The 24,754-nt window shown below is 38.2% G+C and overlaps 3 pseudogenes; 1 reads left to right on the top strand and 2 right to left on the bottom strand.

Moving 5' to 3' along the window:
- Window positions 1-905: 905 nt before the first annotated feature.
- Window positions 906-3,148, top strand: LOC139178049 (olfactory receptor 5W2-like; annotated as a pseudogene).
- Window positions 3,149-10,185: 7,037 nt separating this feature from the next.
- On the bottom strand, window positions 10,186-16,500 carry LOC139177966 (olfactory receptor 5D13-like; annotated as a pseudogene).
- A 630-nt stretch (window positions 16,501-17,130) lies between these two features.
- On the bottom strand, window positions 17,131-18,217 carry LOC139177965 (olfactory receptor 5D13-like; annotated as a pseudogene).
- Window positions 18,218-24,754: the final 6,537 nt, after the last annotated feature.

The following is a 24,754-nucleotide window of genomic DNA, read 5'->3' as shown; positions in this document are numbered from 1 at the left end:
TCAAGAGGCTTTTGAGTTCCTCTTCACTTTCTGCCATAAGGGTGGTGTCATCTGCATATCTGCTGCCAAGTCGCTTCAGTCGTGTCTGACTCTGTGCGACCCCATGGACTGCAGCCTACCAGGCTTCTCCGTCCATGGGATTCTCCAGGCAACTGCATATCTGAGGTTATTGATATTTCTCCCAGCAATTTTGATTCCAGCTTGTGCTTCTTCCAGCCCAGCGTTTCTCATGATGTACTCTGCATATAAGTTAAATAAGCAGGGTGACAATATACAGCCTTGACGTACTCCTTTTCCTATTTGGAACCAGTCTAAATTAATTCAAATATATCCATTGAGATAAAAAAAAGTCAGACTCCAACATGACCTTGTAGGAAGTAACATAAATGACATAATAGATTTGGTTCAGTTTCTCAGCAGTCTATTTTAGGTGATTTTTGTTATTGGGTAATAGCTGACTCTCTGTGTTGGACTCTCTGTGGCCCCCAAGAACTGTAGCCCACCATCGTCCTCTGTCCATGGAATTCTTCAGGCAAAAATACTGGAGTGAGTAGCCATTCCCTTCTCCAAGGGATCTTCCTGACTTTGGGATCAAACCTGGGTCTCCCATGTTGCAGGCAGATTCTTTATTGTCTGAACCAACAGAGAAGCCCCAATAGATAGCTTTGCCTCTTTAAAGAGTGGGCACATGACTGGATGCTTTTCTGAATACAAAAACACAATTATGGAAAGAAATGTGTTCTGTCCTATGATATTTTGCAGATGTGCAGAAGTGTTACCTACCCATGTATCTTTGTTATTTATTTATTTTTTTAATATTTTTCTAAGAGTATAGACAAGAACAAAGAAGATTGGACAGAGACAATTGTTCCTCTGTGAATGAATTCATTTTCTTGGGAATTACTGAGAACACTGAGAACAAAGTGACCCTATTTACCGTGTTTATCCTTGTTTATCCCATCAGTCTTCTGGAAAATCTTGGAATAATAACCCTGACTAGGATGGACCCCCAGCTGCACACACCCATGTACTTTTTCCTCAGCCACCTCTCCTTCTGTGACCTCTGCTATTCCACAGCCACTGGCCCCAAGATGCTGGTGGACCTATTTGCCAAGAACAAGTCAATCTCTTTCTGTGGCTGTGCTCTGCAATTCTTGGTCTTCTGTATCTTGGCAGACTCTGAGTGTCTCCTGCTGGCAGTGATGGCCTATGACCGGTACAAGGCCGTGAGCAGCCCCTTGCTCTATGCGGTCAGCATGTTCAGCGGGGCGTGTTCCCTGCTCGTGGCTGGGGTTTACCTGGTGGGAAATGGCACCATTTGGCAGATGCTCTGATACACACGACATTAGCATTCCACTTATGCTTTTGTGGGTCAAGTGAGATTAACCACTTCTTCTGTGACTTAACTCCACTCTACCTTCTTTCCTGCTCTGATACACAGGTCAATGGATTGACAGGATTTATTGTTTTTGGAGTTATTGAATTGAGCTCAATTTCAGGAGTTCTTGTCTCTTATTGTTATATCATCCTTGCAGTCTCAAAGATCCATTTTGCTGAGGGGAGGTTCAAAGCTTTCTCCACCTGCACCTCCCACCTAACTGCTGTGGCAATTTTCCAGGGAACTATGCTTTTTATGTACTTTGGGCCAAGTTCACTCTACTCTTTAGATCAAGACAAAATGACCTCATTGTTTTACACCCTAATGATTCCCATGTCAAATCCTCTGATTTATAGCCTATGGAACAAGGATGTGAAAAATGCCTTAGGAAAACTAAAAATAAAAGGTGGCTTCAAAGATTTATATCACACGTATGCACACACATATAGTAATTACTTTCGCAAAATTATATGACACATGAGAAATATAATTTTATCAAGTTATTTAATAAATGAGTAGCTATACTAAAGTTCAGCCATAGGGAATTGTTGCAGTTTTTAAAACTTGTCATGCTTCATTATATGTCTTGACCTTATCTATGAAATTTTCTCTGTGCAAAAATTCCTGGCTCTTCGAATTCTATCATTTTTTTGTGTGTATCCATTCATTCAAATATTATTATTTCAAGTATATTAATATTTATCAACTATTTAATTATTCTTTGTCTGCCTCTAAGTGTTTTACATTTCTTGAAAAACCCATTAGTTTGTATAAAAATGTACCTTATAATCTAGATGAATAAAGAAACATTTATTAACTAACCACACATACAATTCATAATAAAGTTTAAGACTTTCATTAATTAAAAAAACAGGGTTAAAAATCTAGGAACAAATGTCAAAACATAGTGTGCAAAAGAAAGGTTTTCTTGAATGGAGATATTAACTGTCAGATCCAAAAATAAATTTGGGAAGGAAATGATTCTAGGAAGATAATTTGACACTTACAGAGGTCTTGAGTTGAGCAGCTGTATACCTTTCCAGGGGATTCCCAGTGGCTCAGTGGTAAACAATCTGCCTGCCAATGCAAGAGATGCAGGATCTCGGATTCAATCCTTGGGGCAGGTAGAGCCCCTGGAGTAGGAAATGGCAACTTGCTCCAATATTCTTGCTTGGAAAGTTCCATGTACAGAGGAGCCTAGCAGGCTGTGGTCCCTGGGGTCACAAAGAGTTGGATATGACTGAACACACAGACGCACACATACACACAGCTTTTTAGAATTAAGAAATCCAAAACTGAAAGCAATTTAAAGTGCCTTGGTAAATTGCTTAGTTTTCCTTAATAATTAGCTATCAACTCCTCCTCTTCTTAGCTTTGATTAAATGTTCCTTTTTATAGTTCACAGACAACCATTTCCTTTAATCGTTCTATTTGATATTGTCCTGTTTGTGAAATCATGGCCTACAGTATGAGATTGTGAACAACCTTTGCTCAAGGATTCTGCATTCTGTCTGTATTATCCAAAGCACTTACCTAATGTTTGGGACACAAATGGAGAAAGAGAGAGAGAACAAAGCAAAGAAAAAGGAAGGAATAAAAAGAGTAGATAACATTTTTGAGTGTTTATTAGACATCAATAATTAACAAAATAAAATTTAACTGAAGATATGGTATGTGCCTTAAATACATATATGTAGTAAATTTTAAGAAAGAATATAAAATGGCTGTGAATACTAGGGTGTTTATCTATAAAGAAGATACACATCACACTAGAAGTAAAGAGCATTCATCTGTATACATTCTTAATATGTATCTATTTTGTGGGTCTGCTCTAGAATCTGATGCTAAAGCACTGAATCAGCATGTCTAAACTACAGATATATTTGAAGAAGCATGTAAAATTCATGTACTTATTTATTACAGTTGCAAAAGTTAGAAAACCACTATTAGATTTTCTAGCTATCATTGTAGAGTGTCTAAGTGCAAAAACATTTCACAATGAAATTAAAGCCCAAGAAGATTCTCTGGCTCCCACAGTGGGGATTTGTGAGAAACTGACCTCTTACACAGAATCATACTGGGAAGAATTTATGAAGAATTTTTTTTTTAAATAAAAGACTTCAGGGGTTTTCACCTCTGGTATGTTTTCTCAATTTACAAACAATATTTTAGAAGTGTTATTTATGAGTAGAAACATGGTAGAAATCATTTTTTGAGATATATTGTCCAAGAAAAATGGAGTGTTGGTGGATTGTTGCTAATTTAGAGAATATAAATGTGTAATCTGGTTAAGTAATCTCTCTCTTTTTGACTGCCCTGTATCAGAGCATCTAAAGAGTCATTTGATCTACATACTGGCTGTTATTATGAGATCTAGTGGATGTGAACTAAAGGCAAGAATATTTTAAGTCCTATAAATGGAATTATAAAATTAAAAATTGACTTATTCTATTGTCTGAGGGCCTCCCACCTCAATTTACCAATATCTCCCTGGAAGGAACTTGTACACATAGATACACCTCAGCTTTTGTGACTATCCTAAGGATATGGTAAAGAATCCGCCTGGAATATGGGAGACCTGGGTTTGATCTCTGGGTCAGAAAGATCCCTTGGAGAAGGAAATGGCTACCCACTTCAGTATTCTTGCCTGGAGAATTCCATGGACATAGGTTCCTGGTGGGTTATAGTCCATGAGGTCACAAAGAGTCTGACATGACTGAGTGACTAATACTTTAAGGGTCGACATGTCTCCAGATCATCGGACTCTGACAGATAGTAAGACCTTCATTCAAGAATGTCACAGAAAATTTAAACCATATCAAACACTTTCCCAACCATGACAGTATAAAACTGGAAATCAGTTAAAGAAATAAGTTTTAAAATTTGCAAATGTATGGAGATTAAACATATCCCTGAACAACCAGTAGTTCAGAGAAGAAATCAGAGCAGAAAAAGAAATAAAAGGAATCCAAATTGGAAAAGAAGAAGTAAAACTCTCACTATTTGCAGATGACATGATCCTCTACATAGAAAACCCTAAAGATTCCACTAGAAAATTACTAGAAATAATCAATGACTATAGTAAAGTTGCAGGATATAAAATCAACACACAGAAATCCCTTGCATTCCTATACACTAATAATGAGAAAACAGAAAGAGAAATTAAGGAAACAATTCCATTCACCATTGCAACAGAAAGAATAAAATACTTAGGAATATATCTACCTAAAGAAACTAAAGACCTATATATAGAAAACTATAAAACACTGGTGAAAGAAATCAAAGAGGACACTAATAGATGGAGAAATATACCATGTTCATGGATTGGAAGAATCAATATAGTGAAAATGAGTATACTACCCAAAGCAATTTATAGATTCAACGCAATCCCTATCAAGCTACCAACAGTATTCTTCACAGAGCTAGAACAAATAATTTCACAATTTGTATGGAAATACAAAAAACCTCGAATAGCCAAAGCGATCTTGAGAAAGAAGAATGGAACTGGAGGAATCAACCTACCTGACTTCAGGCTCTACTACAAAGCCACAGTTATCAAGACAGTATGGTACTGGCACAAAGACAGAAATATTGATCAATGGAATAAAATAGAAAGCCCAGAGATAAATCCACGCACATATGGACACCTTATCTTTGACAAAGGAGGCAAGAATATACAATGGATTAAAAACAATCTCTTTAACAAGTGGTGCTGGGAAATCTGGTCAACCACTTGTAAAAGAATGAAACTGGACCACTTTCTAACACCATACACAAAAATAAACTCAAAATGGATTAAAGATCTAAACATAAGACCAGAAACTATAAAACTCCTAGAGGAGAACATAGGCAAAACACTCTCCGACATACATCACAGCAGGATCCTCTATGACCCACCTCCCAGAATACTGGAAATAAAAGCAAAAATAAACAAATGGGACCTAATTAACCTTAAAATCTTCTGCACATCAAAGGAAACTATTAGTAAGGTGAAAAGACAGCCTTCAGAATGGGAGAAAATAATAGCAAATGAAGCAACCGACAAACAACTAATCTCAAAAATATACAAGCAACTCCTACAGCTCAACACCAGAAAAATAAACGACCCAATCAAAAAATGGGCCAAAGAACTAAATAGACATTTCTCCAAAGAAGACATACAGATGGCTAACAAACACATGAAAAGATGCTCAACATCACTCATTATCAGAGAAATGCAAATCAAAACCACTATGAGGTACCATTTCACACCAGTCAGAATGGCTGCGATCCAAAAGTCTACAAATTATAAATGCTGGAGAGGGTGTGGAGAAAAGGGAACCCTCTTACACTGTTGGTGGGAATGCAACCTAGTACAGCCACTATGGAGAACAGTGTGGAGATTCCTTAAAAAACTGGAAGTAGAACTGCCTTATGATCCAGCAATCCCACTGCTAGGCATACACACTGAGGAAACCAGAAGGGAAAGAGACACGTGTACCCCAATGTTCATCGCAGCACTGTTTATAATAGCCAGGACATGGAAGCAACCTGGATGTCCATCAGCAGATGAATGGATAAGAAAGCTGTGGTACATATACACAATGGAGTATTACTCAGCCATTAAAAAGAATACATTTGAATCAGTTCTAATGAGGTGGATGAAACTGGAGCCTATTATACAGAGTGAAGTAAGCCAGAAGGAAAAACATAAATACAGTATACTAACGCATGTATATGGAATTTAGAAAGATGGTAACAATAACTCTGTATACGAGACAGCAAAAGAGACACTGATGTATAGAACAGTCTTATGGACTCTGTGGGAGAGGGAGAGGGTGGGAAGATTTGGGAGAATGGCATTGAAACATGTAAAATATCATGTAGGAAACGAGTTGCCAGTCCAGGTTCGATGCACGATGCTGGATGCTTGGGGCTGGTGCACTGGACGGCCCAGAGGGATGGTATGGGGAGGGAGGAGGGAGGAGGGTTCGGGATGGGGAACACATGTATACCTGTGGCGGATTCATTATGATATTTGACAAAACTAATACAATTATGTAAAGTTTAAAAATAAAATAAAATTAGAAAAAAAAAAAAAAAAACAAAAAAGAATTAAAAAATATCCTGAGACAAATGGAAATAGAAAAATATCATGCCAAAAATTAGAGGACAATAACAAATTACAACAAACACAGCTTTAAGAGAAAAGTTTGTAGTGAAAAAATGCTTACATTAAAAAAAAATAAGCTAGACCTTTTATACCCCAAGGAACTAAAAAAGGAGAACTTTGAGCTTTAAGCCAACATTTTCACTCTCCTCTTTCATTTTCATCAAGAGGCTCTTTAGTTCTTCTTCCCTTTCTGCCATAAGGGTGGTGTCATCTGCATATCTGAGGTTATTGATATTTCTCCCGGCAATCTTGATTCCAGCTTGTGCTTCTTCCAGCCCAGCGTTTCTCATGATGTACTCTGCATATAAGTTAAATAAGCAGGGTGACAATATACAACATTGACGTACTCCCTTTCCTATTTGGAACCAGTCTGTTTTTCCATGTCCAGTTCTAACTGTTGCTTCCTGACCTGCATACAGATTTCTCAAGAAGCAGGTCAGCTGGTCTGGTATTCCCATCTCCTTCAGACTTTTCCACAGTTTATTGTGACCCACACAGTCAAAGGCTTTGGCATAGTCAATAAAGCAGAAATAGATGTTTTTCTGAAACTCTCTTGCTTTTTCCATGATCCAGCGGATGTTGGCAATTTGACCTCTGGTTCATATGCCTTTTCTAAAACCAGTTTGAATGTCTGGGATTTCACAGTTCACGTATTTTGAAGCCTGGCTTGGAGAATTTTGAATAAACTCTTCAGATTTTCTGAAATCTGTATTAGCTTAGAAAGGGCAAGATCTCTAAATTGAATATGACCCAGTGTTAATAAACTATATTCAAGGACTATTTGTGAGAGACCCTTTTGTTAATGGAAGTGTCATTTCTGTGGTTCTGAAAACTGCAAAAGAGTCAAATGTTTATAGAATATATAGCTACAGCTAAAGACTTAAAATTAGGCAAAGAAATATATTCCAAGATACAGTACTTGGCAATAGAAGCACTCATATGTCTTTGAGTGTATTATTTATGGTATTTTAGCTTTTTATTTTTTTTATTTTTTATTTTTTTGAAATTCAAAATAAAACCTTTAATGATATAGGAGGGGCAGCAATTGTCCTTCCCACAGCACAAGGCCTACAATACAAGTTTAGAGAATGATAGAATTAGAAAATTTCCAGTGCACAAACACAAATATAATAATTGACACATATCAGGGATGGTAAAATTTTCAGAGAAAGAGCATCATACAATATGAAGTTCATACACTCTCAAATTACCACTAATCAAATTACTGATTTTTTTAATGTGATTTTCGAATTTTATTGGTTTTAATTAATTTATAAATGCTTATTTTTGAAATATCTTTTGAGTATATTTAGAACTACCTCATCTTTTTTTTTTTTTTTGGCTGCTCTGTTTGTCTTGTGGGATCTTAGCTTTTTAAATCTCATGTGACAACTATATTCATTAAGGAGACATCATCTAAAGTCTTACCCAGGTGAAGAGTTAGTCACCTAGTCGTGTCCATCTCTTTGTGACCCCATAGACTGTAGCCCAGCTGCTCTGTCCATGGGATTCTCCAGAGAAAAATACTGGAGGGGATTGCCATTCCTTCTCCAGGGCATCTTCCTGACCTAGGGATTGAACCTGGGTCTCCTGCATTGCAGGGGGATTCTTTACCATCTGAGCCACCAGGGAAGCTCCCTAGGTGAGCGCAGTACTAAATATTATGAATTTAGTCAGAAATTTTCATTTCTTTTCATCTTTTATTCATCCAGCAAGTATTCATTGAAGACCAAATGTGTTTTCTAGGTAATTTTCTAGGCATTAGAGATATAAGATACAATAATAATACCAGAAATTTCTACTCCCTTGGAGTGTATACAGAGAGAAGGAAATGAGACAAATAAATTATTGCATGTAGTTAATGTATCATCTGTTTCTAAGCAAAAAAATATATTGTTAATGGGATAAAGAGTGATTGTCTCATTATATTAGATTTTCAGAAAAGAATTTTCTTGGAAGGTGGTATTTGAATAGGCACATACATGATTTAATAGGGGCTTCTCCGGTAGCTCCGACGGTAAAGCGTCTGCCTGCAATGTGGAAAATCTGGGTTCGATCCCTGGGTCAGTATGTATACTGTATGTCACTGAGTTCAGTGTGAGGATTGGCATGGTTTAAAACAGACTCTACTTGAACAATCACTTATGAGCATTTGGAACTGAGCATACTATAGAGGACTTCCCTGGTGGCTGAGATGGTAAAGCATCCGCCTACAATGTGGGAGACCTGGGTTCGATCCTTGGGTCGGGAAGATCCCCTGGAGAAGGAAATGGCAACCCACTCCAGTATTCTTGTCTGGAAAATCCCATGGACGGAGAGACCTGGTTGGCTACTGTCCATGGGGTCGCAAAGAGCCGGACATGACTGAGCGACTTCACTATCTATCCATCTATCTATACTACAGAGGGCTTCCTAGGTGGCACTAGTGAAAAGGTACCTGCAGGAGACATAAGCAATTCTGGCTCAGTCCCAGCGTCTGGAAGATCCTCTGGAGGAAGGCATGGCAACCAACTCCAGTATTCTTGTCTGGAGAATCCCATGGGCTGAGGAGCCTGGTGGGCTACAGTCCAGGGTCCAAAGAGTCAACAGAGTGAAGTGACTTAGCACACAGCACGCATGTGCTATAGAGAGAAAGGATGATGATGTGTGGAAGGGATAGGTAGATAGGACTCTGTGATGCCCACAGGTAGAAACTATTTTTGAAATAGTGACAGAAGGGAAAGCTAGGAAATGATGACTATGAACTTTCTTAGTTCATTGAATTGGCTAAAGTAAAACAAGATCCAAAAGGGTAGCAGTAGGCAATACAACTGAAAGGATGAGTGTAAGAAACAGTCTGTGCTCAGCTGTAGCACCAGCCAGAAAGATGGAACACAGCTTCTGGGGCACAACAGCTGTGTAAAGCACAGGTTTACAAACAGCCAGGAAGCAGTGATGTACCAACAATACTAATAATTAGTTTTTTTTTTTTTTTTTAAGAATTGTGTGTGGTTTAGGAGGAAAGAGAGAGAAGCGGAAGTCACATACCCTCCTTCCTTGTGTGTCTCTGTGTATCTTTTTCTGTCTCTTATAAGGACACTCTCATTGGATTTTGGGTTCACTTTACGCTCATGTTGACTCTTACCTTAATTATATCTGCAAAGATCTTATTTCCAAATAAGGTGACATTCTGAGTTCTGGGCGACATGGATATTTGGGAGACACTATTCATCCACAGCTCTTCCATGTTGGATCAGAAGTTGAAGAATTTCCTTGAAATGCAGGAAACCCAGCTTCAAACCCTGGGTCAAGAAGATCCCCTGGAGAAGGCAATGGCTACCCACTCCATCATTCTTTCCTTGAGACTTCCACGGACAGAAGAACCTGGCAGGCTACAGTCCGTGGGGTGGCAAAGAGTCAGACATGACTGAACAACTCACAGTTTCACTTATCATACACCCACAACACACATCATTTTACACATGATATACAGCTATTTTATTTGACACTGAACTGAACAAAAACCAAGAAATCAAATAGCCAATTCATGGCTCTAAATTTATGATCTAGTGAGTTGACTACATAATTTGAGTCTTCATCTCTACAAGAAGATTTAATCAACACTATGTAATGATCAAATTTCTTTTGGACATACAGATCTTCAACCAAATTGTATTCAGTGATTCATTAATTTCCTGACACCCTCTTTCACATCTTTGTTCCTGAGGCTATAGATCAGAGGGTTCAGCATGGGACTCACCACTGTATAAAATACAGAACCTACTTTGACTTTGAGCCATGAGTTTTTGGAGCTGGGTACACAATAAAGGAACAGGACAGTCCCATGGAACGTGGCGATGGTGGTCAGATGGGAGGCACAAGTAGAGAAGGCTATTGGGCGCCCCCAGCAGAGGGCTTTTTTATGATAGTGACAAGAATGGACATATAAGTAGTGAGGACAATTGCCAGGCTGCTCACCGCATTGAATACGGCAATGGCAAAACAGAGCATTGGCTGATGAAGGGGTCAGAGCAGGAGATGGAGACAGTGACAGAGTGCTCACAGAGGGAATTATTTATGATGTTAGACCCACAGAAGAATAATGCCAGGAGGAAACAGGTGAGTGTCAGGGAGGAGACTACATCCCACGTGCAGGGAGTGGCCACTAACGATGCACAGAGCTTTGGGGACATGACCACTGTGTAGAGTAGAGGCTTACAAACGGCCACAAATCGGTCATAGGCCATCACTGCCAGCACGAATGCCTCTGCCAATGCAAACATACAAGCTGAGAAGAATTGCGTGATGCATCCCGTGAACGAGATGGTTCTGTCTTCCACACCAAATTCTGCAAGAGTTTGGGTGTAACTGTGGTGGAATAGCAGAAATCAACAAAGGACAAGTGACTGAGAAGAAAGTACACGGGGGTGTGGAGTTTGGCACCGATCCTGATGATGGTGATCATGCCCAGGTTCCCCACCATGGTGACTGCATAAACAGTGAGGAAAGCCAGGAACAAGGGAACCTGGAGGTCGGGATATTCTGAGAAGCCCAAGAGGGTGAACGTGGCTCCTGCACTCCGATTTCCTTCAGCAAACCACAAAATTGTTGTTGGAGAAAATCTGAGACAGTGATAATAAAATGATAACAATGATAATGATGACACTGCATGGATATCACATTTATCGTGCAGCAGACATTGTATTAAAATATTGGTACATTAGTTTTGACCACTAAATAAGACTTATGAATTTCAAAACAACTAGTCTCATATTTTACAAAAGGAAATGGTAGCATATATGAGTTAAGACACTTGTTTGAATTAACACAGCCTGCTAGTGATGAGTTAGGTTTGAAGTTGATCATGAGTGACAGAAATTGAATTTCGTGTAGAGTTAGAAATGTTTTCTATAGTGTTGCAGAAAAACATGTTTTTCATAGTTCCACCATTCTGAAGGTCTGTGCTGTATAGTGGGAGTAACATAACAATAAATGAAAACATAGCACTCAAATTTATTTTAAAAAGCAGGAGGAGTAACATTTTTAGAGGTCGTAGTACTTCTATCATTATATTCAAACTGAAGATCATCAAAAAGGCAGAGGTCATGAGTTACCACAAGAATTTTCACATTTTAGAAAACATAAATGAACATTGAAGGAATTAAAGCTCTATCTTCAAGTTTTCCAATGCTTCCAGTTTGATGCTAAAATTATTGGCTTTGTGTTCAGTGCAGCGACCTGGTAAAGCAATGAAGTTGTATTACAATTTGCAGTACCCTCACTTGTTTTCTTTCCTATTTGACTATCATTTGTCTCACACACTGCCACTGATGCTCTCAATATAGTCTTTTAAATTCTTTGATCAATATCTCTTAACTTGCTATCAATATTTTTAATCTAATACATTTATTAGGAATATTATACATTTAAATGGTTATAGAATATCTGAATTACAGAGTAACTTAAAATATATTTTGCTCAACTCTTTCACATTCTACACTGTTTCTCAAGAAAATCAGAGAATACGGTAATAAACACAAGTGATTACATTATCACCCTCAAAACTTCTGGTGACAGGAATATTGAGTTTGATTAAAACTACAGGTGATAATCTTGCTTTGAGTCATACAATCATTATTTGTGCACATTATTTTGAGAAAGCAAAAGCATCTTGTACTGGTAAGCAGTTTATAACAACAGAAGTATACTTATTTGGCAAAGATTTTTAAATAAGTTAACCAATAACAAGCACACATCTGAAATATTCATTAATAAAGGGACTATTTGTTTGAACCTCATAAACACAGATGCAATTTTAGTTTTGTCTGACCATGTGAAGGGAGAAAAAATTCATTATTTCTTGAATAGCTTTATGGTACTTTTGACACTCAAAAAATGTATTTCCTATATGCAGAAAAGGGAACGGGTGGGAAGTGGAAAAGAGTTAGTGACAGACAGACTGACACAATGAAAGAAGCAAGGAGTTGGAAACATAAATTTAACTTCAGTTCCAAGCTTTGGCATTTACAGTATGATCTTTGGTGAATCACTCAGATTTTATGAGCCTCAACTTCTTTATCAGTAATAATGACATGATATTTTATAGGTATATAAGTATTAAGTTAGGAAATGGCATTAATATAATTTGCACAGTCTTACAGTTATGCAGTTCAAAATATATAGGTTTTCCCACCCTCATCCATTTTAATTCTCAATACTCTGAATAATTGGTATTATTTTTAAACGTATTATTTTAAACAATCTAAGAAATAGATCAAGGTTCAAAGTTTGCAGCAGCAAAACTGCAGGAACGATTTGTGATGTCAAAGAGTAGCTCAACTCTTTTCCTGAATTTCCTCTTGGCCCTGTTCATGCTAATTCATCAATCACTATCCTTTAGTAAATTGTCTCTGTTTCCCCTGTGTTTTCTCATTATTATCTTACTCTTATTAATCATCCCTTTTTAATCTCACGGTCACCTAGGCTCAGCCAACTTCCCTGTGATGCTACTAACCTGCACTGTGAGAAAATAAATTTCTTCTCTTCTTGATTACTGTGGTTGTTATGACATTTTATGACTCTTAAAAACTTTAATTTCTCCCTACTAACTAATTTATCGAATCTAAATTTCTCTGCTCAGTTTTACCTAAACCCTTATCCTAACTATATTCTCCAGTTTTCAACCTTCTCTGCTCATGTCAGTATTCTCAGAATATAATGCCTATAATTTCCTCTTTTTCTTACATACTGATGCAGCACTTGAACAAGACATAAAACATTTCATGAAAATTACTATCATGAGGACACTTTTCCTTTTCACTTCAGCCATATTTTCCACACCCTTGACATACCTGAAGACATTACTGTCAGAAAAATGGAATTGTATATTATGGTATTTATTATTATTTTATGCATATTATTCTTATCTTCTTTTGACTCAATTTTGAGGTGTTGAGGAACTACCAGGCATTATAATATTCTTTTTAAAAATTTCATTGTGACTACTCTGCTAAGCACAGTGTGGATATCAGAGCAAAAATGAGGATGATACCCCAGTGAAGGGGGAGGATATCAAAGCTCAGCCCTCAGGAAAATGGACTCAGGAGACATTATCACACAAAGACTGACAAAGAGGGTCCACTGCTTTAGAGGTTTCAGGATCTCAGAGTTCCCCAAAGGAGAGAAAAGAGACAAGATAGATCATCCTGCCTGAAACCAACTCACCCCAAGATCCCATTTCTACTATTAATTGTCTCCAGGGCAGTTCCCACTCAGAATTCAAACATCATGTAAAACATTAAGGAGTTAATCAATATAGCAGGAGCCCACAAAAATTCAATGTGACTGGAATATACTTCTTTCTTAATATCCAGAAAAACTCAGAGAAAGGAAGAAACAGAGAGAGAGAGATTTGGAAGCTGAATCTGATTCCTATGAACAAAATGTAGGGCTTATGTATGCTCCCATAACCTCAGGGATTTAGACCCCAGAGAATATTTCTTGAGCTATTTATTTTTGTATCACATATCAAGAAATTAGCTTGAATGCTTTTTTTATGTGGCAACTTGCAAGAAGGTATTTTTTTTTTTCTGAATCACTGGAAATGGCACCTCAAATAGTCTATTTCATGAATTTCTTTTAAAAATAATTATAAAAAAATACATGAACTGAATAAGACAACTTGGTGACTACAGTAAAACCCAAAATGAATGATAAATAAGCTAAAATGCAACTGTTCAGAGATATTAACTGCTATTATATATATTTACTGTGTGATTTTTCTTTCCCATTTTGTGTATGAAGTGCATGTGTTTTGAGATGTATAGCAATATAACTTGGTCTCTGGTTTTGTTGCTTAACCTAAATAAATATTATTGTCTTCAGAAACAGTGATGTTCTTTACTGAAACTAAATTGTGCTTTCTTCTAAATATAAGCAATCCACACTTCCTAGCTTATACAATTAAATAATACAGTCTCTTAAAAATGGCAAATGCATTTTGGAAACTTAAGTCTCTAAAACCTCTGACTGTCAATCTACTGGTTCTACTACAGTGAAATATCATACAGTTAGACCACTGGCTTGCCTGATGGCTTGGTGGTAAAAAAAAAAAAAAAAAAAATCAGCTGCAGTGCAGGAGACGTAGGTTCTATCCCTGCCTGGAGTCGGGAATAGCACTTGGTGAAGGAAATGGCCACCCACCCCAGTATTCTTGCCTGGGAAATCTGTTGGACAGAGGAGCCTGGTGGGCCGCAGTCCATGGATATGCAAAAGATTTGGACACAATTTAGCGACTAAACAGCAGGAACAAATACTTTCCCTAGGCTCCTGACAACCTGACTAACACTTGCCAGACTCTACCAGGAAGGCATAACACCAGAGGCTGTTTCCCACTAGGCACAGAATTATTGTACATAGTATGGTCTTGATCCAAAATCCCACAAGTCTGCATGGTTATTCTCTCACTGAGATAGGCTTGAGTTCCACAGTGCATCTTCCCCCCACTGCTGACACCTCTGTACCCTGGACTAGCTTTGGAGCCAGTATCTACACCCTCGTCACCCAGAGCTAGCAACCTTGTTGGATATTACTTTTCCAGGCTGCACAACAAATTGCCACCAACTTCGAGGCTTAAACTGCTATCACAGTTTCTGTAGCATAATAGTCTGGGAAGTGCTTGTCTAACTTCATAAGATACTGCTAAACTATTTTCAAAGTTATTTAACCCTGTACTCTTATTTGAAGTGCATAAGCATTTAACTTGCTCCACATTTTCACCAGTATTTGAAACTCTTATTCATTTTAGCTATTCTAAAGGGAGTACAGTAGTTTCTCCTTGTGGTTTAAGTTTTAATTTTAATAAGAATGTCATTGATGACTCGCTATACTTAGTATTTTTTCATGTGTTTATTTGTGTGTTCTGTTTTGTCAAATGTGTGCTCAGAAAGTTCATCAAAACTTTAAGTAGGCTTTTTTCTCGTATTGAGTATAAAGATTTCCTCTGTATGTTTTACACTGAAATCATTTATCAAATATAAGTTTTGCAAATACTTACTCACAATCTATGGCTTGTATTTTCACCTTATTAATGGTGTCCTTTATGCTTAAGAAACTTTTACCAAACATTTTTAATGGCAATGAAGCTCCTTTTATTGTTTTTTAAAGATCCATCCTTTTTATGTTCATTCAAAGAATTATCATCCTAACTTTTGAAAGATTTTTTCTGTTTTATGCTAAATATTTTTCAGTTTTCATTTTTATGTTTATATCTATGATTCATTCATCTATGATTCCTTGGAAAGAAAGCTATGACAATCCTAGACAGTGTATTCAGAGAAGACAATGGCAACCCATTCCAGTACTCTTGCCTGGAAATCCCATGGATAGAGGATCCTGGTAGGCTACAGTCCATGGGGTCACTAGGAGTTGGACACGACTGAGAGACTTCATCTTCACTTTTCACTTTCATGCATTGGAGAAGGAAATAGCAACCCACTCCAGTGTTCTTGCCTGGAGAATCCCAGGGACAGGGGAGCCCAGTGGGCTGCCGCCTATGAGGTCACGCAGAGTCAGATATGACTGAAGTGACTTAGCAGCAGACAGTGTATTAAAAAGCAGAGGCGTCACTTTGTTGACAAAGGTCCATATAGTCTAAGTTATGGTTTTTCCAATAATCATATATAGATGTGAGTGTTGGACCATAAAAAAGGCTGAGTGCTGAATTGTTGCTTTCAGATTGTGGTGCTGGAGAAAACTCTTGAGAGTCTGTTGAACAGCAAGGAGATCAAACCAGGTCAATCCTACAGGAGATCAGCCCTGAATTCTCATTGGAAGGACTGAGGCTGAAGCTGAAGCTCCAACATTTTGGCCACCAGTTGAGAAGAGTTGACTCACTGGAAAAGACCCTGATGCTGGGAAGGGTTGAGAGCAGGCAGAGAAGTGGGCAAGAGAGGATGAGATAGTCAGATAGCTTCACTGACTTGATGGACATGAGTATGAGCAAACTGTGATATAGTGAAGGGCAGATTGCTGTCATGCGTGCCTAAACACTTTAGTCTAAGACAATACTTGGTCATTGTATGACTGGAGTAATTGTGTTGTTGATTGGTCACTCATATTTTATTGTTACTGTGTGTTTGATTGATTACTTCTTGGAGTCCGTGTTGCCCTCCTGTCTTTAATTTTCCCAGACTTGTGTTTTGAAGAGGACATCATAAACAGTTTATGCCTTCTTTGTAGGAAGCTTGAACTTTCTCCTTAATCATTTTTCTTATGAGGTACATGCCAACTGTCCAAAGCAGAAAAAAATAGCTTATTTCATCATATATCCAAAAACTTTTAATACAATTGAATTCACTCAAAAATAATTTATAAATACTACAAAAAGCAGTCATTAAAAAAAATTTTGGTTTACATATGGTTTACAGCTGTTTTACTAAACACTGATGTATGCAAAAATCAATAATCATCAATGAAATGCTATCCTGCCATAGATATATTAACTTAAAGCTTTATATTTATCAAAAGATTTGAATCATCACTTACACCACAAGAACTGAACAATCTGTAGCATAGGACATCAATTTTTTTTTTCAGAAATAAAATAATGAAATTAAAAATATTATGTGGAGTGACAAAGCGGTTTTGTGAAAACTAATCTTGTAAATGTATTTTTTACTTCTTTGTTCCTCAAGCTGTAGATCAAGGGGTTCAGCATAGGAATCACTACTGTGTAAAACACAGAAGTCACTTTGACTGTGAGCCAAGAAGTTTTGGGGTTAGGAATGCAGTAAAGGAGAAGGATGGTTCCATGGAAGATGCTGATGGCTGTCAGGTGGGAAGCACAGGTGGAGAAGGTTTTCCAGTGCCCACTTGCAGAAGGCATCCCCATAACAGTGATAAAAATCAATATATAGGACACCAGAATAATCACCAGGCTGCTCGCCTCATTGAACATGATGAAAACAGAACATAACATCTGACTGATATAGGGATCTGAGCAGGAGACAGAAACAATTACAGAGTGGTCACAGATAAAATTATTTATGGTGCTAGACTTGCAATAGGGTAATGCAAGAAGAAAATATGTGTGTCGTGGAGCACACTACACCCCAGAAGTAAGAGCCAGCCATCAAGAGAGCACAGCGCTTCGGAGACATCGCAGTGGTAGATAGAGCAAGGGGTTACAGACTGCCACAACGCGGTCATAGGCCATTGCTGCTAACATGAAAGTTTCCACTACATCAATAGGCAAGCGAAACAAAATTGTGCAATGCAATCAGAGAAAGAGATGGTTCTGTCCTCTACAATCAAATTCTCCAACAGCTTGGGTGTGATCCAACCAGTCCATTCTGAAGGAGATCAGCCCTGGGATTTCTTTGGAAGGAATGATGCTAAAGCTGAAACTCCAATACTTGGGCCACCTCATGCGAAGAGTTGACTCATTGGAAAAGACTCTGATGCTGGGAGGGATTGGGGGCAGGAGGAGAAGGGGACGACAGAGGATGAGATGGCTGGATGGCATCACTGACTCGATGGATGTGAGTCTGGGTGAACTCCGGGAGTTGGTGATGCACAGGGAGGCCTGGTGTGCTGCGATTCATGGGGTCACAAAGAGTCGGACACGACTGAGCAACTGAACTGACTGACTGACTGACAGTAGAAAAACAGAAATCGACAAAGGACAAGTGACTAAGGAAAAAGTACATGATCGTGTGGAGTTTTGAATTGACCTTGATGATTATGATCATGCCTAAATTCCCCACCACTGGAGAAGGCAATGGCACCCCACTCCAGTACTCCTGCCTGGAAAATCCCATGGACGGAGGAGCCTGGTAGGCTGCAGTCCATGGGGTTGCTAAGAGTGGGACATGACTGAGCGACTTCACTTTCCCTTTTCACTTTCATGCACTAGAGAAGGAAATGGCAACCCACTCCAGTGTTCTTGCCTGGAGAATCCCAGGGATGGGGGAGCCTGGTAGGCTGCCGTCTACGGGGTTGCACAGAGTCAGACACAACTGAAGTGACTTAGCAAATTCCCCACCACAATGGCTGTGTAGATACACAAGAAAACAAGGAAAAGTGGGACCCGGAGTTCTGGATATTAATGTGGGTATGACACTGTGATTTCCTTCTGATAGCAGGATGATTCCTGTTGAACAAAGGACCAAACATTTTTCCTGAAAAATAGAAATGAATACAAAAGAGAAACAGAGAAGGCAGAAGCTTCATATGTCTCTGGGGAGCTGGTATATATTCTCCAGATATGGTCCTCAAACCAGCAGCAGCAGGGACGCCTAAGAATATGTTTGGGATGCAAATTCTCAAGCCCTGTCTCAAACTTCCTGAATCAAAAACTCTGGAAAGTAGCCCACAATTTGTGATCTATCCAGGCCTCCAGGTGATTTCTGATGCATGATAAATTATGAGAACCATTAAAATACAGACTATTCATGCTATCGTTTAAAATTTAGCCCTTAGTATTTTCAATATACAACTAAAATATAAATTTGGAACACACAAAAAAGTGTAAATCTCAAAATTTTGAGATGCCAAAAAGAAGCAGAGTACTTTGTTATGGTTCTAACAGTTACACTAAGAATCAAGGAGATCACATGGTGTGTAAAAGGTGCCATATAAATCTCAGTATAATTTTTTTATATTCTAGGCATATGAAAGAATTCAGTTCAGTTCAGTTCAGTCGCTCAGTCATGTCCAACTCTTTGCGACCCCATGAATCCCAGCACGCCAGGCCTCCCTGTCCATCACCAACTCCCGGAGTTCACTCAGACTCACATCCATCGAGTCAGTGATGCCATCCAGCCATCTCATCCTCTGTCGTCCCCTTCTCCTCCTGCCCCCAATCCCTCCCAGCATCAGAGTCTTTTCCAATGAGTCAACTCTTCGCATGAGGTGGCCAAAGTATTGGAGTTTCAGCTTTAGCTTCATTCCTTCCAAAGAAATCCCAGGGCTGATCTCCTTCAGAAAGGACTGGTTGGATCTCCTTGCAGTCCAAGAGACTCTCAAGAGTCTTCTCCAACACCACAGTTCAAAAGCATCAATTCTTCAGCGCTCAGCTTTCTTCACAGTCCAACTCTCACATCCATACATGACCACAGGAAAAACCATAGCCTTGACTAGACGAACCTTTGTTGGCAAACTAATGTCTCTGCTTTTGAATATGCTATCTAGGTTGGTCATAACTTTCCTTCCAAGGAGTAAGCGTCTTTTAAGTTCATGGCTGCAGTCACCATCTGCAGTGATTTTGGAGCCCCCCAAAATAAAGTCTGACACTGTTTCCACTGTTTCCCCATCTATTTCCCATGAAGCGATGGGACTGGATGCCATGATCTTCATTTTCTGAATGATGAGCTTTAAGCCAACTTTTTCACTCTCCACTTTCACTTTCATCAAGAGGCTTTTGAGTTCCTCTTCACTTTCTGCCATAAGGGTGGTGTCATGTGCATATCTGAGGTTATTGATATTTCTCCTGGCAGTCTTGATTCCAGCTTGTGTTTCTTCCAGTCCAGCGTTTCTCATGATGTACTCTGCATATGAGTTAAATAAGCAGGGTGACAATATACAGCCTTGACATATTCCTTTTCCTATTTGGAACCAGTCTGTTGTTCCATGTCCAGTTCTAACTGTTGCTTCCTGACCTGCATACAGATTTCTCAAGAGGCAGGCAGGTGGTCTGGTATTCCCATCTCTTTCAGAATTTTCCACAGTTTATTGTGATCCACACAGTCAAAGGCTTTGGCATAGTCAATAAAGCAGAAATAGATGTTTTTCTGGAACTCTCTTGCTTTTTTCATGATCCAGTGGATGTTGGCAATTTGATCTCTGGGTAACCACCCACAAAGTTTGTGAATTGGCATAAATCTTAAGTTGCAACTAGTTTATGCCTTCCATCTTGTGCTTAAATTAATTATAGAATCTTATTCATGAAATAATCACATACCTTCCATCAAAACCTTCATTAAGGTTATACTAGCTTCTGGGATAATTTTTGGATTTTTATATTGACATTTTGCTTAACATTGATTCATTCATTAATTGAATCTAATTAACTTATATTAATTACTTGTAAATGTGATTTTAGATCATCTATTTTAATATATAAGGCTTCCATAGTGGCTTAATGGTAAAGAATACACCTTCAATGTAGGAGACACAGGAGACACAGGTTCAATTCCTGGGTGGGAAAGATTCCCTGGAGAAGGAAATGGCAACCCACCCCAATATTGCTGTGGGCCTCTCTGGTGGCTGAGTCAGTAAATAATCCACCTGCAATGCAGGAGACCTGAGTTCAATCCCTAGGTCGGGAAGATCCCCTGGAGAAGGAGATGGCAACCCACTCCAGTATGACTTAGCAGCTAAACATTTTTGATATATATCTAAAATTATAAGTGCGTGTTAGTTGCTTTCTCGTGTCTGACTCTTTGAAAAACCACGGACTGTAGCTCATCAGGTTTCTCTGTCTGTGTGATTCTCCAGGTAAGAATACTGGAATGGATTGCCATTGCCTTCTCCAGGGGATCTTCCCAACTCAGAGATCAAACCCAGATTTACTGAAGACAGATTCTTTACTGTCTCAGCCATCAATATATAATTAAATATATAATATAAAGTATATATAATGTTATGAGAAACAAAATGATATACTTTATATTTATAAATTATATATAATTATATATAATTATTATATTTACCAACAATAATTTTATACAAAATGCATTCAAGATACAGTGAAAATTACAAATTTTCTCTACCAATGAGTAAACCTCTGTTATGATGAGACAAACTTGGAGAAGATGGGGAAGCAAGAGCTGCAATGCCTTAAAATGAATGGCCCTGAGATACAGACATAAAACTTCAGTAAAATTAGATGGATGGTCTGCTTCATCTTTGTTTTGTCCAGATCAAGTGTCAGGCTACAGACTCAGCTCCATGAAGGCCTAGTTGATATCCACTACAAATAACCCTAGACATAAATAATATGTCATCAGAATATTTTTTCCAAAAGCAAGAGGGACTGGGCAGATACTTTGTAAATATCCATTATTATTCAGGCTATTTTAACAAATGGCTTTCCTTCAACATTTGAAAATATTAGCAACACCCTGGTATATTAGGAAGACTGGAACCACTGTTTTAGTTTACTGATGCAATACTCATATCAATAACCAAAGAGACTGAAAAATTGATTTGGTGTTCAACGTTAGCAGTTTCAAATGATTTTGCAGAAAATCAGTGGATTAATGGTAGGTTTGGATTCAAATTGGAACTGCTGCTGCCACCAAGTCACTTTAGTCATGTCTGACTCTGTGCGACCCCATAGACAGCAGCCCACCAGGGGATTTTCCAGGCAAGAATACTGGAGTGGGGAGTCATTGCCTTCTCTGCAAATTGGAACTAGGTTTATGGAATTACAGAATTCTCTGCATTTTTGCAATTTCCCTGTTGCTCACTGCTGCCAGTTTCAGTAATACAAATCTTAACTGTGGAAACCACTTCATGCCAATTAGTGCAAATTAAAATGTTTCTGATCATAGAAAGGGATCATCTATAGTTTGTGGAATAATCTATACGAGTGGTAGCTCCATCTTTTCCACTTCATTTGCAAGATACAGAAAGAAACATGAACTGACCTGAAACCAGATGTTCTTGATTAATTTACTGAGAATTTCTTTTTAGGATTAATGAACCTCCAGTATATTTCTTCTCAGTATTCAAACGTTTTTAAGATATTAAAAGACTTTAGGCTTGCAAAAATGACAGTATATTTCAATGAGCATGCCAGTAAAATGGCATTTTATTTCCAGGGACATTAGAAATATCAAAAAATACAAAGAAAAATTTAAAAGCTGAATTCACAGTCTAAATTCTGCCAAACCCTGGGTCTTGTATTTCCCCCCATGACCACGAATATATGAATTACACAGAATTGTAATTGGAGTATTACTCAGTGGACCACAAGCCATTTAATTAGGTGAAACACTGTCTCTTGTGTCATTTTAGTGGATGGATTTTCTTCTAAATCATTAAAGATAATTCAGATCAGATCAGATCAGATCAGTCACTCAGTCATGTCCAACTCTTTGAAACCCCATGAATCACAGCACGCCAGGCCTCCCTGTCCATCACCAACTCCCAGAGTTCACTCAGACTCATGTCCATCGAGTCAGTGATGCCATCCAGCCATCTCATCCTCTGTCGTCCCCTTGTCTTCTTGCCCCCAATCCCTCCTAGCATCAGAGTCTTTTCCAATGAGTCAACTCTTCACATGAGGTGGCCAAAGTACTGGAGTTTCAGCTTTAGCATCATTCCTTCCAAAGAAATTCCAGGGCTAATCTCCTTCAGAATGGACTGGTTGGATCTCCTTGCAGTCCAAGGGACTCTCAAGAGTCTTCTCCAACACCACAGTTCAAAAGCATCAATTCTTCAGCGCTCAGCTTTCTTTATAGGCCAACTCTCACATCCATACATGACCACAGGAAAAACCATAGCCTTGACTAGACGAACCTTTGTTGGCAAACTAATGTCTCTGCTTTTGAATATGCTATCTAGGTTGGTCATAACTTTCCTTCCAAGGAGTAAGCATCTTTTAAGTTCATGGCTGCAGTCACCATCTGCAGTGATTTTGGAGCCCAGAAAAATAAAGTCTGACACTGTTTCCACTGTTTCCCCATCTATTTCCCATGAAGTGATGGGACCGGATGCCATGACTTCTTTTTCTGAATGTTGAGCTTTAAGCCAACTCTTTCACTCTTCACTTTCACCTTCATCAAGAGGCTTTTTAGTTCCTCTTCACTTTCTGCCATAAGGGTGGTGTCATCTGCATATCTGAGGTTATTGATATTTCTCCCGGCAATCTTGATTCCAGCTTGTGTTTCTTCCAGTCCAGAGTTTCTCATGATGTACTCTGCATAGAAGTTAAATAAACAGGGTGACAATATACACCACCACATCTATCCCATGAATTACTTTTTTGATATTGAATTTTTAAAATAATAGGTATTCATCAAATAAACATAAAATGTAGACTTTGAAATATGGAAAAAATATAGAAATAATTGTTATTAACTGCATTTCAAATCCAGCATTCAAGTTTAGAGTAGAGAAATTTGGCCAGCTCTGCCTTAGGCAAAAGATAAAGATGGTCTTCGCCAGTGATGTAATGTGGATATCATTCACCCTGATACAATGTTGTGAGAAAAGCTTCACTTCTGTGATAACACCATACTGAAAATCTACAATCCCAGTTTAATGTGAGAGAATCATTAGGTAAACCCATATCCGGAAACATTCTTCAGAATACCTCACCAATATTCCTTAGAATTGTCAAAGTCAAGAAAAAACAAGAAAGGAGGGAAACACTGTTTCAGACCAGAGGATACTGAGGAGATGTGAAAACTAATCCAATACTGCACCCGGATTCCATCTCAGAAAGAGAAGAGTGTATTAGTGGGAAAAAACAAACTGGATGGAATCACATTAAATTTAAATTTTAGTCGTCATAATGTACCTTTAATTCTCTCTTAAATTTTATTTTACTGTGGTAAGAACACAATATGAGATCTACCTTAAGATATTTTTAAGTGTACAATACAGTACAGTTGACCACACATATAATTTTATACAGTACAGCTGTGTGTCTTGCTAAACTGAAACTTCTTGACCATTGATTTGTAAATTTCTGCTTCCCTCTCCACTAGCCTCTGGTAGCTATTATTCCACTCCTTGATTCCGATATGTCACATAAGTGGAATCCTGCAGTATTTGTCTTTCTATGACTGACATTTTCATTTAGCATAATGTCCTCAAGTTTCATCCATGTAGTCACATATTACACAATTTTCTTCTTTTTAAAAGTCAGGTTGTATTCTACTGTTCACATATGCACCGCATTCTTTTATCTAACTATCTGTCCATAGATATTTCAGTGATTTCCACTCCCTGGCTATTGTGAATGGTTCTACAGTGAGTGTGGGAACGCTAACATATTTTTAAAAGCTTGACCTCAAATTTTTAGGATAATACCCGTAAGCAGGATTTCTGGATCATGTACAGTTCAATTTTCAGCTTAATAAAGAACCTCTATACCATTTTCCACAGCAGCTGCAACATTTTGCATTCCTACTAACAATGTACAGTGAGGTGTGATGAAGACTGAAATATCTTTGCAACTTATTTTTTAAATTAAAAATTATATAATTTATTCTTAAAATGTCATCATTCACATT

The sequence above is a fragment of the Bos indicus genome, chromosome 20 (genome assembly GCF_029378745.1).
Source record: "Bos indicus isolate NIAB-ARS_2022 breed Sahiwal x Tharparkar chromosome 20, NIAB-ARS_B.indTharparkar_mat_pri_1.0, whole genome shotgun sequence".
Taxonomy (NCBI): domain Eukaryota; kingdom Metazoa; phylum Chordata; class Mammalia; order Artiodactyla; family Bovidae; genus Bos; species Bos indicus.
This window is presented reverse-complemented; position numbering and strand designations above follow the sequence as displayed.